At 45.7% G+C, this 12,670-nt stretch overlaps 1 protein-coding gene across 4 annotated transcripts in view; it reads left to right on the forward strand.

The window, feature by feature from the left end:
- Positions 1-5,070: 5,070 nt before the first annotated feature.
- LOC140206921 (uncharacterized) overlaps positions 5,071-12,670 on the forward strand; it is a 30,244-nt gene continuing 22,644 nt past the window's right edge. For 3 of the 4 annotated variants that reach the window (XR_011888427.1, XR_011888428.1, XM_072275204.1), the window contains exons 1-2: positions 5,071-5,201; positions 8,313-8,480. The gene's annotated coding sequence lies outside the window, so the exon portion shown is untranslated. The remainder of the gene's footprint in view (positions 5,202-8,312; positions 8,481-12,670) is intronic. The other variant, XM_072275205.1, reaches the window with a different exon arrangement.

Genomic DNA, 12,670 nt, shown 5'->3' on the forward strand with positions numbered 1-12,670 from the left:
TAGCCAAGGTTGCTGGCCGTAACTACTACTCGGAGCAACCCCGATGCAGAGATGGAACTGTCTGCCGTTCTTTGGTGTTTGACTCTTCTTGTCCTTGCCTCCGTGAGGTAAGTCAGGCCGTTCAGCCGTTGCCCTGCGGGATATCTGTTTTGTCTTTGCCTCTGTTGGGTAAGTCCGGCAGTTTTCGTGTGGAGATGAAGTTGAGTCCCGGCTTGTCTAAGTTCCAGCTCTGTGTCTATGTACTGTCCAGTCTCATGTTGGTGTCGTGTTAACGATGAGTCCCAGCTTTTCGAAGGTTAGTCCCTGCGCTGTGTTGATGTACAGTTCCCAGTTTGTTTCCGAGTACCTGTGTCCGAGTTATCAGCCTACGCATCTCAAGAGCCAAGACGCCAGCCTCAAGCCTCAAGAGCGAAGACCCCAGCCTCAAGAGCGAAGACCCCAGCCTCAAGCCTCAAAAGCCAAGTCCTTAGCCTCAAGCCTCAAGAGCCCAGTACCCAGCCTGTCTCCCAGCTCAAGCCTCAAGACCCCAGCCTGTCTCAAACTCAAGCCTCAAGACCCCAGCCTGTCTCAAACTCAAGCCTCAAGACCCCAGCCTGTCTCAAACTCAAGCCTCAAGACCCCAGCCTGTCTCAAACTCAAGCCTCAAGACCCCAGCCTGTCTCAAACTCAAGCCTCAAGACCCCAGCCTGTCTCAAACTCAAGCCTCAAGACCCCAGCCTGTCTCAAACTCAAGCCTCATGCCGCCTGCCTGTCTCCAAGCTCAAGCCTCAAGACGCCAGCCTGTCTCCAAGCTCAAACCTCAAGTCCCCAGTCTGTCTCAAACTCAAGCCTCAAGACCCCAGTGGTCGATGTTTAGAGATCTCTTGCAGGATGTTAGAGATAAATTTATCCCGGTGAGGAAGATAAAGATTGGTAGGGTGAAGGAACCATGGGTGACAAGTGAGGTGGAAAATCTAGTCAGGTGGAAGAAGAAAGCATACATGAGGTTTTGGAAGCAAGGATCAGATGGGTCTATTGAGGAAGGAGCTTAAGAAGGGCTGAGGAGAGCAAGAAGTGGGCATGAGAAGGCCTTGGTGAGTAGGGTAAAGGAAAACCCCAAGCCATTCTTCAATTATGAAAAGAACAAAAGGATTACAGGAGTAAAGGTAGGACCGATTAGAGATAAAGGTGGGAAGATGTGCCTGGAGGCTGTGGAAGTGAGCGAGGTCTTCAATGAATACTTCTCTTCGGTATTCACCAATGAGAGGGAACTTGATGATGGTGAGGACAATATGAGTGAGGTTGATGTTCTGGAGCATGTTGATAATCAGGGAGAGAAGGTGTTGGTGTTGTTAAAATACATTAGGATGGATAAGTCTCCGGGGCCTGACGGAATATTTCCCAGGCTGCTCCATGAGGCGAGGGAAGAGATTGCTGAGCCTCTGGCTGGGATCTTTATGTCCTCGTTGCCAACGGGAATGATACCAGAGGACTGGAGGGAGGCGGATGTTGTCCCCTTGTTCAAAGAAGGGTTGCAGGGATAGTCCGGGTAATTATAGACCAGTGAGCCTTACGTCTGTGGTGGGAAAGCTGTTGGAAAAGATTATTAGAGGTAGGATCTATGGGCATTTAAAGAATCATGGTCTGATCAGGGACAGTCAGCATAGGTTTGTGAAGGGCTGGTCGTGTCTAACAAGTCTGATAGAGTTCTTTGAGGAGGGGACCAGGCATATAGATGAGGGTAGTGCAGTGGATGTGATCCACATGGATTTTACTAAGGCATTTGACAAGGTTCCATACGGTAGGCTTATTCAGAAAGTCAGAAGTCATGGGATCCAGGGAAGTTTGGCCAGGTGGATTCAGAATTGGCTTGTCTGCAGAAGGCAGAGGGTGGTGGTGGAGGGAGTACATTCAGACTGGAGGATTGTGACTAGTGGTGTCCCACAAGGATCTGTTCTGGGACCTCCAACTTTCGTGACTTTTATTAACGACCTGGATGTGGGGATGGAGGGGTGGGTTGGCAATTTTGCAGACGACACGAAGGTTGGTGTTGTTTCAGATAGTGTAGAGGATTGTAGAAGATTGCAGATAGACATTGATAGGATGCAGAAGTGGTCTGAGAAGTGGCAGATGGAGTTCAACCCGGAGAAAGGTGAGGTGGCACACTTTGTTTGCAATTTCAGCTAATTTCATATCATTTTGGATTCCCTATGCAGCTAATTCCCTGAAATGGCTAAAGGAAGATTACTATTACTTGGACAGATATTTGAGTTCACCGGTATATATACTACAGCAGTTTGGGTTCATGTTGCAGACTCTCAGTGTGTGCACCAATACTTGTATCTATACACTGACCCGGAGGAAATTCAGACAAGAGCTGAGGAATGGAATGAAGTATGTGTTTACTTTAAATGGCCATCTGTGTAGATAAAACCCACTCCAATTGCAATTCAGAGAAGACTTAGAATAAAACAGGTTTTTTTTTGCTGTTGGACTCCGGCCATATGATTTGCCAAGGGAAATCTCACATGCAAAAGAGAATGCTGTCCAAATTGCATGCTATCTTGGACAAAGTCTCCCATCCACTACATAATGTACTGGTTGGGCACAGGAGTACATTCAGTCAGAGACTCATTCCACCGAGATGCAACACAGAGCGTCATAGGAAGTCATTCCTGCCTGTGGCCGTCAAACTTTACAACTCCTCCCATGGAGTGTCAGACACCCTGAGCCAATAGGCTGGTCCTGGATTTATTTCCATCTGGCATAATTTACATATTTTTATTTAATTATTTATGTTTTCATATGGCTATATTTATACTCTATTCTTGGTCGGTGCAACTGTAACGAAACCCAATTTCCCTCGGGATCAATAAAGTATGTCTATCTATATATCTATCTAAAATGCATATTTTAATATTGATCAGGACACAATGTATTTTATATATTGTTAATGACATAAAACGTATTTATAGATTGTTACTGACAGAGAATCGTATAATTTGTGTTCCGTGTGTTATCTGAGTGTACTTGTCTGTGATGCTGCCACAAGTCAGTGTTTCTCTGTACCTGCACCTTCCCGTACTTGTGCACTTGGCAATAAATTCAACAGGACATGAGAAATCTCAATGAGATTTGATTAGTGATGATCATCTTGGCAGCTCGGTTGGTCGAATGTATGAGACAGTACACTGTTAAATGTAAAACCCTGAACAGTGTTGATGATCAGAGGGATCTTAGACTCCAAGTTCACCGCTCCCTGAAAGAGACTGCACAGATTGATCGGGTGGTTAAGAAGGCAAATGGCGTGGTTGTCTTTATTAGTTGAAGCACTGAGTTGAAAAGTCGGGAAGTTGTGTTGCGGCTGTTGCGAGCCTGCGGTCGGACGGTGACTGTGTCTTTAAGAGCGCCGGAGTGAGGAGGCGGGGCTATGACGTCAGTCACAGGCTGACAGCGCTAACTGTGGATTTAACCATAAGAGAGAGAGAGCGATCTGCAGACAGGCAGTCGGCCAGTCTATCTGTCTATCTATCTATCTATCTATCTATCTCTATATATATATATATATATATATATATATAGAGAGAGAGAGAGAGAGAGAGAGAGAGAGAGAGAGAGAGAGAGAGTGTGAGACTGAGACTGAGACTGGAAAAGCTGATAGCTTCAGTTTGTCGCAGCTGAGGCTTGGAGGTCTCCTATGCCCACAAGAGTGGGTTGATCATCGGTACACGGAACCACAACGAATGTATGTGGCTATCACTTTGTATAATCCATAGGACTGAATTTTGGAATATCTTGGGGGACCGCTTGTGTTAACCCTTGCCTGGGTGTGTTGTATAGTAACCCCTGGAAGACGGTATTCCCGTGACTCGTCACTTTCGCTGATAACTCGTATGTGGACGGATTCAACGGATAAGAACTTCGACGACAGTTATTTTGATGTAACGGCCTTTTCTTTACGTTTCACCCTGGATTACAAATATCTCTCCCCCATCATTTATTCCGTGGATTACTGAATTTTCCTACTTTATTATCTCAAGACTCAAAGCTTTGTTCCCTCAGTCTCCCACCCGAGGCAGGGACTCCAGCTACCCACCACTCTGTGCAAAGAAATAAACTTGCCGTTTATAAGATTACGAGATGTATAGATAGAGTGGATAGACGATATATATTTTACTGGGGGTTGAAATGTTTCATACAGTTAAGGTGAGAGGAGATGTGAGCGGCAAGTTTGGCTGTTATATTTACACATATATACACACATAACACTGTTAACTTTCCTTTAGTTCGTTCAGTTACTATATAATAAGTAGATACTAATAAAGATAGTGGTTTTAACATCAAAACCAGACTCCAGCTGCTGGATCGTTTCTAAAACGTTACAGTTTGTAACACAGCTTTATAAAACTAGTTAGACCATATCTGGAGTATTTCACACAGTTCTGGTCGCCCCCACTCTCGGAAGGACGTCGGGGCTTTGGAGAGGGCACAGAGGAGGTTTACCAGGATACTGCCTGGATTAGAGGGCATGAGCCATAACGAGAGGTTGTTTTCTCCAGAGCGGCGCAGGCTGGTGTGACCTGTCCCATGATCCTCTCATATGCCTTTTGCCAATCACCTGTCCAGCTCTTGGCTCCATCCCTCCCCCTCCTGTCTTCTCCTATCATTTTGGATCTCCCCCCCCCCCAACTTTCAAATCTCTTACTAACTCTTCCTTCAGTTTGTGCTGACGAAGGGTCTTGGCCTGAAACTTCGACTGTACGTTTTCCTAGAGATGCTGCCTGGCCTGCTGCGTTCACCAGCAACTTGGAATGTGTGTTGCTTGAATTTCAGCATCTGCAGAATTCCTCGTGTAGACGTTTATAAGATTACGAGAGGAATAGGCAGAGTTGACAGATGATATATTTTCCCTGGGGTTAAAGTGTCGAATACATTTAAGGTGAGTAGTTGGTAGCTGGAGTCCCCGCCTGGGTGGTAGACCCCATTGATCACGTGATCGCGTTTGCCCCTTAACCACAGCTGGGCAGCATCTGCGCGTCTTTTCCAAGGCCCCGCCCTCCGGATGATGTAACACTCACTTTGCGCATGCTCACAGTGTCCGGGTGGGCGGTGTTTTCCTTTCCGCTCAGTGCTGAAGCCGATCGTCTGCGGGATCGGGTAGGGTGTCCTTGCAACCTGAGTGGGGATCACTTCTGCGGGCCGAAGATATCACTTTCCCATCGGTGAGTATTGAGACCGATCCCGAGCGGGGAGATCTGATGCTGGCCGTGAGTCCCGAACTGAGGGCCAATTACTCGTTTATTTTCGAGTTATCTGGGCTCGTCAGAAATGCGTAGACTTCACTTAATCTTCATTGAACAATCCAAACCAGGATCCCAAGCTGTCTATTTCCACAGAATTGAAATGGAAGTCCCGCCAACAAGTCACGTGAGGCTGTGTGCCGCAGATCTGCCCCGCCCTCCGCTTTGTGACGCAAGATCACGTGGTGTGTACTCAGACACCCTGAGCCAATAGGCTGGTCCTGGACTTATTTTCTACCTGGCATAGTTTGCATTTTGTTGTTTGTTTGTTTGTGGTTTTTGTATTGCTATACCTATAGTCTATTCTTGGTTGGTGTGGCTGTAACGAAACCCAATTTCCCTCGGGATCAATAAAGTATATCTATCTATCTATCTATCTATTATAGTATCCCCGGATGGGTGATGATGCTTCCTCCATATTGTGTTGGGAAATATGATGTTGGCCACTGAGTCCCGTTAACTTTCCCCAACTCACCTCGCTTCCTGAGGCTCCTCGCATTTGTTCTTGAGCTTTCTGGCTGTTGTGTCTTCTCTCTGAATGGGGTGGGTGAGAAAGGAGTATGTCCCAGGTTATGGGGATCTTTGATTTCACTGCCTGGTTTACCAAGGGACTGGGAAGTCCAGGGGGGAGAATGGTTTCTGTGATGTGCACACGGCCAAATGGTTAAGCTGTTGAACTAGCAATCTGAAGGTCGTGAGTTTGAGCCTCAGTTCAGGCAGCGTGTTGTGTCCGTGAGCAAAGCACTTAACCACACATTGCTCCTGCACGTTAGGAGCCCAGCGACGGTGGTTGGTGCAGTATGCACAAGACAAGATCTGTATCCAAAGGTCTCTGCAGTTCCTCGTAGACACGGGCAGAGTAGTTACCATGCAAAAGGGAGAAGTGTCCGGATGGGAAATTTTCTATGGTGTTTTGTTAAAAATTTGATGAGGGTCAAAGTATATATGGCAAAGTTCCTGTTGTTTGTTCCAGCTTTGTTATTTTAGAATCTTTTGTACTATTCATTCAGTATCTGTGTATTGCTGGAGGACCATCATTGATTGTCCTTGATCCCTTCTCCCACCTGGTTCCACCTGCACATTCCTGCCCATCTTGTTCAACCTCTGTCCAGTCTGCTAACCCCACCTGCCCTGGTTCAGTGATATGCATCAACCATCTGGGTCAACCTCAGTCCACCCTGTGTCCCACCTCCTCAGTGTTATATATCAGCAATCTTTCTTCTAACCTTTGTCTTGATTGTGAAGTGTTCCTTTGCACATTAGGGCTTGATGAGTTACTCCCAGAATCAGTTTTTGTTAGCTGGAATGCCAGAGGGTCATCAGGTTCCAGTTCTGTTGTGCATTGGTGTGGGATTGCTAGTGTTTGAACTGTGACTGGCTGACACACTGCAGTATTTTACTGGCAGCAAAGAGTACTGGGAGAGTTGGTGCTTGGGCTATTATCCTGTGATCAGCTTTCCAGGCATATGGAACTGTCGGTGTTTTGGTTTTGACTTTGGTTAGTGCTTCTACAGGTGGGGCTGGATGGTCATCCTTCTGCAGTGAAGCAGAAATTTCGAGCAGCTGGACATTGGTTGTGGGGAAATCCTGGATTGCACTACCCAGTGTGAAATGTGGGGATGATGTGTGAGACTCTCAGGGTCAGTGAGTGGCAGGTTCAGCTGTGTGACTCTGTGAGGTTGGGTCCTGGGATATCACAGTTTTTGATCCAGGTAAAATGGACCTGGGGATCGAGCTGCTTGGGCTTATGAGGTGTTGAGTGAGTATTTCTGGTCTGGGATCAGATGCTTGTTTCTGGAGTTCCTTTGGAAGCAATGACTGCTAATCTGAGGAGAGGATGAGCTCCCATTCCATCCTCAAAGGGAGAGTCCATGGGTAAATGGGCTATTCCATGTTTACAACAGTAGAAATAGACCCGTGAATTTGGTGTTCAAACTGTGTTTGGAAATCCCACCCACACCGCCCCCCCCACAACTCACTGTCACCTCTCTGTGACTCGGTGGAAATCAAGCAGAATCTCAAGTTGCTGAAGATCTGCACTAAAAGCAGAAAATGTTTGAAGTCATTCTGATAAAACGTTATTAACCTGAATTGTAAAGTTTGTTCCTCTCCCCACGGTTGTTCCTCACCAGCTGTGTGTTTCTGGAAATTCCAGTGTCTTTCTATTACATTCACCCTGGAATGGTTTATAATTCCTGAAATGAACCTGTTTTAACCTGGAAATGGAACTGGCTCGTTCTGTGACAGTAGAACAGTAAAGAAAGCACAACTTTTCCCTGTAAATTATCCTCGTACCAATCTGTCTGTTCTTCCTGGTAATGTGTTCAGTACAGTTGTTGCTAACGAGGTTTACAAGAATAATCTCAGGAATGATCAGCTTTATGTATGAGGAGCATTTGATGGTTCTGGACCTGTGCTCAATGGAGTTCAGAGGGACGGGGGGTGGGGGGGGCGGTGGAGGAACATATGGTTAAGTAAACCTACTAAATGCTGAAAAGCCTGGATACAGTGGACATGGAGAGGATATTTCCATTAGATGGAGCGTCTGTGGTCTGACAGCAGTCTCAGAATAAAGATTCTTCCCTTTAAAACGGAGATGAGAAAAAAAATTGACTAAAAGATGTCTGATCTGTGGAATTTGTTGCCGCAGAGGTTGGTTGAGGCTGCCATTTGTGTATATTTATGACAGAGATTAATGTATTCATGATTACGAAGTAGCTTCAGGGTTACAGATGGAAGGCATGAATATAGTGTTGGAAAAAAAATCAGCCATGGTTGAGTGGTGGGGCAGACCAGATGGATCCAATCACCTAATTCTGTTCCTGTGTCTTATGTCTTACCATGACTGAATGATGGCTCCTTCTTATCCCATAGCATTTTGTGACATGTGAGGGACAATAAAAGATTGTTCACTGAGATCATTATATCTGCCTTCAACGTTTCATTTTCAGTGAGTTTTGTTCTTAGTAACATTAAGCAGAAATGTTTGCTTCTTTGTATTGTTAATGTGCTTCATTATCTTTCATGTTAAAGATAGACCTGCAGTGAGAGATTCATTGGAAGAAAAACCCCAACTGGAAGCAAACCACGACTGAAGACGAGGGAACAGCAACAAGTGAACCAGCCCGAGGATTGAGAGCATCAACTGGAGAGAACCCTTCTGACTTGGAGAATCCAGTGATTCGGTCAGGAGAAAGTTTGGTGAGTCTCATTTGCTCAAACACTGGTCCTTTAGACATTACATATTTGTACAAAGGATGGTAGGAAATAGTTGGAGTGAGACTGAATGTGCCCAGAAGAACCAGTTATGCCTCTGTCGACGCAGTTGTAATCACTCCAGGTCTGGTAATGTGCTTCCAGCAGCCCAGCCCTTTAAAACCACTCCCATTCTGTGGAAGTGGAATCCAGATAAAGTCACTCAGAGACCGCATAAGTACCAACTGTTTATTCCACGCACTCGGGGCTTACTCAGTTAGTCGCTCAAACAGGAACAGTCTATGACTGTACCTGCCCTATCCAGTAACTGACTAACAATTCCCCTTAAATAACAGGAATATCTGTCCAGACACCCCAAACACAAGACAGGCTGGAGCAAAAGTTATTTACTACAGGACAGCCCCTAAAGGCAAATTACAAATAGTCATAATGGCTTACACACACAGAACAGACTGAAGCTGTCCTATCTCTATGCATGACTGCACAAGGAGATAAGCATCCTGAAACCCTAGCTAGCTACCCTCAAGAAGAAATATGGCTCAGCACATCTGTTTGTCATCAGCAGTTTCTTTCAGAAGAACAGGTGATTGTTTAGCAAAGCATTAACCCTTTTACATACTTTACCATTCCCTCATTTTGATCATTACATGATCAACAAAGCAGTAATTTTTTTACAGAGAAAGCAACTGAGTACAGCATTGACTTATCAGTGGGTAAAAACAGCGTACGACAGTAATTATAACAATGATATCGACAACTATTAAGCCATAATGCAATATCATGCCCCACATATTACAGAACAGGCCTTCGAAGACCACCATTTCGACCCTTCGGTGAACCCGTGTCAATCCTGCCCTACTCTCTTGATACTGTCAGTCTCCTTGGCAGTGTGCTCGGAGAGGGATGTAATGTTAGTAGAGTCATCAGGGATATAGGTGCAGCATTCTGTGTCAATAATAGCACAGGTTCCCCCTTTCTCAGCCAGGATAAAATCTAAAGCCATATGATTCTGTGGGACTGTTTGCCGGATTGCAATCATTTCAGTGGATATTTCTGTTACTTGGGCCTGTGTTTCTGTCAGGGCCCCTGCAGTATTGTGGCCAGCTCCTCAAGTGCTGTAGCCAAATTGATTATCTCTCGAGAATTCCTGGCTACTCCATAGGAGAGAAAAGCGATCATCCAAAATCGCTCAGTCTCAGTTATTCCTCTCCGCTGCTGGGCACCTGCAAGTATGGCCAGGATGCATGTTTCCCAGTACAGGAAGTTCTGTTTGGTGGGGGCCTGAGATACCATCCCTCAAAACACTGACAGCCACAGTCATCTCTGACTGAACCACAGTTCCTCACCTCACTTCCCCGGGTGCTATTTGAGAAAGCCCATGCTGGGAGTTCCTCACTCTGGTTGAGCGGGATTACTAACATTGGAATCATAGTTTTACCATGCTGGGGAATTTCAGCACAAACCTAGCAGGCCCCCAGTTCTATCTGTTTGGCATAGGTGTGACAGAGCAACAGAAAGTTATTAACATGGGAGCCCCTGCATGCTGGGGTGAGCCCTCTCAAAGACATAAACACGAACACCACTATCAACTAATACATTTTCCTTTAGTCCAAGAGAGTCCTTCGACTCAGTTCCTTCAGTAACACGTTTGTTGTCTGTTTGATGTATCCACTGAGATTGCCCCTTCCGTTTCACAGCCGTGGGAGTGGTCAGTAACTCCAGATATGGTCCTCTCCACCGAGGTCCGAGTTTCCCTCAATCCCAGTTCTTGATCAGGACAAAATTCCCAGATTCTATGGTGGGATAGTCCCTCCTCTCTGTAGGGTAGTTCTCTTCCTTGTAAGCCTGCCATACCTGTGAATGTAATGCTTGGACATTTTTGGTTAGTTGGCCCATAGTCATGTACAACTCCAAATGCATAACGGGAGTCTGTGTAAACGTTCGCACTTTTGTCTGTTGCTGGGATACAGGCACGAGTCAGAGCAAACAGCTCAGCCTTCTGGATGAAGACAGCTGCTTCAAAAGAGGCCTGCACAACTATCTCACTGTCCGTCACTATCGCATAGCCAGAATATCCTGCTGGATTCACAAACAGCTTGCATCCTCATAAAATATTGCCTCAGGATTGAGAGGCTATTGCTGAATGGGTGGGAGAGTCTGTCCTTCTCTCAAGGTGATCCGGATAGGGGGGGTGAAATTGCCCAGAGATGGGGTACAACGTCTTGGGTTCGGTCAATATTAAAAGTGTGCCTTACCAGATGTCACGTCTTCACCTCAGACTCCTTCCAGTATCGCAGTTGGCCCACGGCCAAGTCTTGCCAGTCTCCCTTGGTGCTGGATGCTTGTTTCGTCAAGGTGTAGGCAAAGAACCCAGGCTCTTCCCTAGGCTCTTTGGCTTGAACCCGGTATCCCTGATGCCCTCACCTACAAGATGTGCATTCAGCTGCAGCTTGTAACCCTGCACTTTAAGGAGTTGGAACTTGAAGTGGAGGAATTCCGGATCATCCAGGAGTTGGAGGGTGTGATAGATATGACATGAAGAGAGGTGAGTTACACCCAAGGTGCAGGACACAGGAAACTGGGTGAGAGTCAGGAAGGGGAATGACGTTAAATAGCATCGCAGAGTACTCTTGATGCTATCCCGCACAACAACAGGTGGACCACTTTAGAAAATGCTGGGGGAGGAATTGCCTGGCAGAGAAAGGTCAAAGGGGTGATAGGGGATTCATTAGTTCGGGGAACAGAACAAGAAGGGACTAATATCCTAGTGGTAAGGCTCACTAGTGCTAGTGTGTGGGGAGATGGTGATGAAGTTAAAATAAGTTGAAGGGGAAATGGGAGCCAGCATGACAAAACAGATCGTGTCGATGGTGAATTGAATTCAATTGACTTTATTACATGCATCCTTCATACATATGAGGAGTAGAAATCTTTATGTCTCCATCTAAATGTTCAATATGTAATTTATAGTAATTTATAATAAATAGTTTGACAGAGGGCAGTCAATATAACACAGAAGTGCAATTGTATCAGCATGAATTAATCAGTCTGATGGCTTGGTGATGTCCCGGAGTCTGTTGGTCCTTTTGCTATGGTACCGTTTCCTGGATGGTAGCAGCAGGAACAGTTTGTGGTCGTGATGAATTGTGTCCCCAATATCCTTTGGGCCCTTTTTACACACCTGTATCTGTAAATGTCCTGAATAGTGGGAAGTTCACATCTATAGATGTGCTCAGCTGTCCGCACCACTCTCTGCAGGTTCCTGCGATTAAGGGAAGTACAGTTCCCATATCAGGCAGTGATGCAGCCAGTCAGGATGCACTCAATTGTGTTCCTGTAGAAAGTCCTTAGAATTTCAGGCCCCATCCCAGACTTCTTCAACCATCTGAGGTGAAAGAGGAGCTGTTGTGCTCTTTTCACAACACAGCCGGTATGTAGAGACCATGTGAGATCCTTGGTGATGTTTATGCCGAGGAACTTTAAGCTGTTCACCCTCTCAACCCCAGATCCATTGATGCCAATAGGGGTTAGCCTGTCTCCATTCCTCCTGTCGTCCACAATCAGCTCCTTTGTTTTTGTGACAATGAGGGAGAGTTTGTTTTCTTGACACCAGTCAGATGTTGTTCAGACATCAGATAGAGTCAGCAATCAAATGTTTGAGCATGATGTGATGAATGTGCTGAGCTGAGTATATCACAATGCAAGAAGCATCGTAGGAAACCAGATGAGCTCAGGACAGGGAATTATCATATTGTAGCTATTATCGGGACTTGGTTGCACCCAACAGTCTGAGGGATTTAGAGAAACCAAATTTGTAGAGAGATCGCAGACTATGCCAGAAACAAAGGTTGATTCAGTAAGTGATTTTAACTTTCCATGTATTGACTGGGACTTCCATACTGTAAAAGGACTAGATGGGGTAGAGTTTGTCAAATGTGCCCTTAATCAGTATATAGAATTCCCAATGCAGAAGTGTGCAATAAGCTGTTAGGAAATGATCCAGGGCTGGAGACAGAAATCAGTGATCACAATGCCATGAGATTCCAAGTAAATATGGAAAAAGAGAGGTCTGGATCATGGGTTGAGATTTTAAATTGGAGAATGGTCAATTTTGATGGTATCAGAAAGGATCTGACAAGTGTGATTTGGGACAGGCTGTTTTCTGGCAAAGTAGT

Source organism: Mobula birostris, chromosome 13 (genome assembly GCF_030028105.1).
Source record: "Mobula birostris isolate sMobBir1 chromosome 13, sMobBir1.hap1, whole genome shotgun sequence".
Classification (NCBI taxonomy): domain Eukaryota; kingdom Metazoa; phylum Chordata; class Chondrichthyes; order Myliobatiformes; family Myliobatidae; genus Mobula; species Mobula birostris.